Below are 6,024 nucleotides of genomic sequence, written 5' to 3'. Positions count from 1 at the left end.
TTGGTATCAGTTCCCCTTTCCCCCACTCTCTCTTTCTGTATCATCAGGGAACCATTACTCTCATTACTATTCCTGAAGGGTTTATCTATCTTGGATTTCATGCATCAAATTATCTTAATTATACAAATGAACATATGCAGGTCTAACAGGATTACTGAGGTAAAACTAAGACCATAATAGAAGGAGAAACTATTAACGAACTAGAGGATAGTTCTGTTTCAACAGTGCTCTACTGCACCCTGGATATATCATCCCTTCCATATGGCCCTTCTGGGAGGAACTGCCCAATTATCTTGCAGGTGGTTTTGGGGTCTCCACTTTGTCTATGCTCTTTCATGTCAATTTAGTTGCTTGTGATTGAACTTCATACCTATTCCTGTTGACACCTCATACTCACACTAGAACAGAATTTCAAATTCTCCTGGAATACAAACTATCTGGAATCATGAAGGCTGAGCCAGATTTTAAACAAAATGCCCCAATCTATTACCCTGAGATCATATTCAAACCTTTAACCAAAAATATTCCCTGTAGTCCTCTTAAAAGCAAACAACAGTTTACCTTACTTTCCTAGGAAAGGGCCGCTGTCTTGAGCAGTGTGCTTTGAGATCTCTCTACATACGATCATGGAGGACTCAGACAGGAGGCTTAGGGAGCAGGGAGCTGATGTTAATGGGGAAAGAACAGCTTGGAAAAGGACGGTTGGAAGGGCTGTCAATTGGTGGAATGTCACTAACTCTATTGTACACTCGGCATGTGTGGCCTTTACATGTGTCCTGTTGTGTGTATCCTCAGCCACAAAATCAAGTCATATTTTAAACAAAAACACTTTGACACAGAAATCACTCAAGCACATAAGTTTGGCTCTTACATGAACTGTAATAACCACTGACCTGTCTATGTGAATTTTAACAGATAACATTTGGCTTGAGTTGTTCATACCAACACCCAGGACTACTAGTCTTGGGTCCACCAATTTAGAAGTAACCCTAGCTGCACAACATTGGGTAAACATTGGGCTGCTAACAACAAGGTCAGTGGTTCGAACTTTACTGAAATCCTACCTAGGGTCACGGTGAGTTGTAAAGTACTCATTGGCCGCGTGGGAGGGGGGAAGAGGCGGTGCAAAGGGAGGGTTCACTTGGAGGCAGATCTCAAAATATCTGTTCTAAATCACACTTACCAAAGTTGCAGAAATAATAAATCTACAGTTCGATGTGTTATCTTTTTGAAATGGCGCAGAAAAGGTCAAGAAATCCACACAAATGTTTTGTTTTCTTAATAGAAAACCAACTTTCTTATTAATGTTCTTTCTGAAGCACCTGCTGTCAAGACTGCCTGCAGACTATACACAGTGTAGCACGACCCTATTTGTAAAGGAAAACTAGGAGAAGAGCCTAGTTATTGGGTTCCACCTACAACGGAAACAACTGCAAATGTAACGTTCAATGTTTAGATGTGGGTAGTTCTCTCGCATGAACACCAAGATGCTAGGCAATGAAGCCCAGTTAAGTGAAAGAGAATCCTCACTCTAATGCTGCTGTAAACCTTCTGACCTGGTCGTGCGGGCTGGTTCTTGATACAACCACGTTCCTCCTGAGAAAGGTGAGGAGAAAGGAGGGGGGAAGGAAAGGCGGACAGAAGCAAAGGAGAGGAGAAAGCTCATTCTGTGTACTTTCCCACCCCAAGTATTTGGGTCAATGTTTAGCAAGTCCAGGGGTGCTCCAGCAAGTCTGGATAAACCAGACCAGGGGGTCCACTTGACAGCAACCTGAACCCTGTGGGGAGAGGCCCCCAAACAGGTCTTGCAAGATCTTTGGGATTTTTTTGAAGCCTGTCTCTATTCCCCCTTCCTCCCTCCCAGTCGATGAGCAATGGGAGGGAGCTCTCTAGGAAAACTGCCTAGTCAGCTAGAACCGGATCAAAGAAACACAATGAACTAAAGTCACACAAGTCACTGTTTGGGGCTTGAGCCAGTCTGGGGTCAGAGGTTAATTTGTCCACCATCCATCACCCACAAACCCCAAAAGGAAGTGGTACTGTGAGTTCTCAGTAAAGATTTGTGGGGGGCTCGGGGGCATCTGGACTGCCCTCTGAGGTATTATTTCAGGGGCTGCAAATGTAACCTAAAACACGGGCTTTGTTCTTCAAAAGGATGCCATCTGTTTGGGAAGATCAATCCTCCCCAGTAAGCAAATTAGTTGCAATTAAGTGCAAAATTGTTATGACAACTGGAAACTAGAGCAACTTAGGGGAGAAGAAGACAGGAGACAGCAAAGCCAGGGGCGGCAGTTCACATGGCGAAGGTGACAAATGGCTGAAGGAAAAATGCTGAGGAGTCAGGGAGAAGAAAGATTTGAGGGGCCAGGGGCCTAGAAAAATGAGGTCTGGTTTGTCTGTGCTCTTGTTTGCTGCAAGAGGAAGTCTGTCCAACAGGAAACAAGACAGATAACCTCCCCCACAGCCTAAAGAAACACCTCCCAGACTAACCAGGAAGGTCAATCAGCCAGTCTTTCCCGCCCGCAGCCCCCAGAGCGGTCAACCCAGGATTCCAAGACCTCGTCATTCAGAAACACCACGCACACCCTTCCTTCGTCCCTCTGCCCCTGGCTTCCTCCCCTTCCTCAAGCATTGGTTTAAAGAGCAATCTTCTTGCAGACAATGAGTCTGGCACACTGAAAACAGTTGAGCGAGAAAGTTGTGTTTGAACAACTAAAGAAATGAGTCGTCCGAGCCCCCAATAAAATGATTTTTTTAATGGAAAAATGGAATCAAACATGTAAGCTAGTGGACAACTATCAGCTAAGCTTGACAGAGCGTCTGAGTCTGTAAACCGTAAATCTGCAGAAGGGAGAACTACAGATTCGATCTTCCTAGGAGAAGCCCTGGTGGCACAGGGGTGATGCGTTGGGCTGCTGGCCACAAGGTCACCTGCCTTCTCCAGAGGCTTTCTGCTCCCAAAAGGGGTTACAAACTCAGAGGCAGTTCTACCCAGTCCTATAGCGTCCCTGCGGTAGAAATCAACTCCCTGGCTGTGAGCGCAGAGTTTCTGACTCCTGGGGGGCAGGTGGAGTAACAGGGGAGACACACTCCCCACTCGCTCTCAGCTCTCAACACAGCCTGTCACGTCCGAAAGGAGCAGTGTCCAAGGCGGCAAAATGACTCGGTTTTATTCCTATCTCCAGGTGTCACAGCGGCACAACTTTTTACTCTGACCACCAAATAAGTGTGATTCTGTCCACTCTTAGGCTTGGACTATATCTCTGTAAACAAGCAAAGGCTGGTGGGTATGAAGACATTTTAACTACAGAAAATACCAACTAGCAAATTTGTTAATTAGAGGTACACTTCACATCCTCATGTGGATATGATTTTGCACACTACTATTTAATGTTAGTTTACATAACCTTATAGCAGATCCTTCTTCCGGTAGGGAAAATAATAGGCAAGCATTCTTAATAATGCTAAGAAAGAACGCCTGTTAGAACAGTGCCTCTTAATCGAGACCAGTATCAGCTGCCCAAGCAGCATTTGCTGAGAGGTATGTGCCCAGGCCCCACTCCTGGAGAGTCCGATTCCGGAGGGCAGCAGTGATGCTCAGACAGGCATGCTTTGGAAAAGCTCCTAGAGCAGGTTCTGATCCCCAGTCCTGGCAGAGAACCACCATCTCAAATGCTTTAGAACTCTGGGCAATCTGTCTGTGAGACACTCATCCGTAATTGTGTTCAAGTTCATTTCCATTCCAAAGAGAGAGCATGTTTTCCAACCATCAAAATACCAAGCTGAGAACCAAGGATTACAACAACAAAATTAGGAGGCGAGGAGGGAATTTCCAGCCATTGAGCTGATTCTAACTCATGGGACCTTGTGTGGAGCACGGGAGAACTGGGCTCCACAGCATACTCAGTAGTTAAAGTCTGTCTTCCAAAGTACTTCTGAGTGGACTCGTATTTCTAATCTTTCAGTTCCTAGCTGAGTATAGTAGCCATGTGCACCACCCATGGGTGATGGGGAAGTGCAGTTTTCTCTCCTGAACATGTACGTCTTCTGCCTGGACAGACCAATAGGCTCTTGGGAAACACGTTGGGAGAGAAGGACTAACGGCCTGCCCAGGGGATCTGCCAGCACCACTCCATCACAGGCAGATGTATCGGGAGGCTTGCCTAGCATGTGGTACAGGGCTCATCAGCTCTTCCTTGTTTGCTAAATTTCAATGCTTTATTAAAAACATGTATATTTTTAAATGTCTGCAAGTCATGATCCCTTAGTTCACTTTAGCTCTCAGGCCTCAGTTTCTCTAGAACCTGGCTCCGGAGCCCCTACCCCCAGTTCCTCTGTATTTTCTATGCCAGATGAGAGTAAGGCAGAACACAGAAGAACACTGAGAAAAAGATTACATTCAATGCTAATTAGGACTCATCAAATGTCCCCCAGAGAAATGCTTATGGGGTGGGGGGCAAACAATGTTTAATGTGACCATTGAAAGGTAGTTATTTAAGTGCAGAACGAAAATCACTTACCCAACTGTTATGAGTGGGATCACCAAGGAAATGGCTATTATCATGTGTCAACTTGGCCAGGCTGTGATGCTCAGTGCATTGGCAGACACTTGGTAATCATCTTCCATGTTGTGATCTGAGATGAGTGCCAATCAGCTGCAAGGGGAGTTTCCTTGGGTGTGTGATCTGCAGTCCATATCCACAAATGTCCCAGCAGCAACATCGTCTCATTCTCAACCCTACATTCTGTATCAACTGCACCCCGTTCTTGAAATATCAACCTTCAGAGTTTGGATTCATCAACCCCTACAATCCTGTGTGCCAGCAGAAGTTGCCAGCCTTTCGCCTGACCCACAGATTGGGGACTTGCCAGCGCATACATTTGCATGAGTCATTTCCTCAAAGTAAATATACAAGCATGAGTGGTTTTGCACCTCTAGAGACCCCAGACTAAGATACCCACATTGCCACTTAATTATAAAGAGCCTGCTCCAAACATTCAAAGCAAACGTTCAAGTAAAAAGTAAGTCAGAGGAGAGCAGGCAGCTTCCTCCATGGGAGACAGATGGGGCTGGCTCTCTACTCCTATGAAGAGTTACAGTCTTGGAAAACCACAGGGGCAGTTCCACTCTGTCCCCCAGCATCTCCACAACCTTGAGTTTGGTTTAGTTTTTGTTTTGTTTTTCAATGCTTATTATGCTCCTGTGGAGTTTTTCAAAAGAAAAAGTGGATCATTCGGAAACCTAGGACTCAGGTCACTCTGATTGTACAGTCCTCTTTCTATAGGGCAGGTGTCCATCATTTTGTTCCGATTCCGAAAGGAGTCCACATTCGAAAGTGAACAATTAAGAAGTGCTTGTTTAGAAAGAAACAACACATAAATGAGGTGACAAAATTAAAGCCAGAGCCGACTCCAGTGGATCAACAGACCAGAAGGTAGACTAGTAGGAGAAGCAGAGATAACTTACAATGATGCAAGAAAAAGAAAACCAGAGAGATCCAAGAGGTTTGAGAAACTGAGCAAAAGAAAGAAAACATTGAAGGGGAAGAGGGCATACACTATTCAGATGCAGTTTTCAAAGTAAAAGCACACAAATAACAAAAAAGCAAAGATTCGTGGAATAGTCAGGTTTTTCAACTGCAAAGCAACCACCCCCACCCCCACCCCCTCTCCCACACAAAACCAAGCTGATCTGCCAAGAAAGAAGATAGCATCTAAGATGGGCAGGAGACAATCCTTCAGCCTTAAGGGAAGGGAGAGAAGAGCTTGAAAGAAAAGCTGCACCAGTTTAGCAAAGGGAAAATGATGCAAAACACTTCTTTTCCGAACCTTGAATCAAGGATTTCATGACCTGATTGATATGCAACAGTTTGCCAACAAGTCCAACAGCTGAGGTCACAAGAAAATAAATAGGATAGAAATAGGACATGAAAGAGTCTCATGCCCCCTGTGTCAATAAAAGGAAAGAATTTAGTGTTAGCCAAGCGGTATCACTGCTTAAAACATTGGTCAGTTACTTTGAAA

This window comes from Echinops telfairi, unplaced genomic scaffold (genome assembly GCF_000313985.2).
Source record: "Echinops telfairi isolate 266 unplaced genomic scaffold, ASM31398v2 ScPeMD7_3533;HRSCAF=4204_0, whole genome shotgun sequence".
Classification (NCBI taxonomy): Eukaryota; Metazoa; Chordata; class Mammalia; order Afrosoricida; family Tenrecidae; genus Echinops; species Echinops telfairi.
This window is presented reverse-complemented; position numbering follows the sequence as displayed.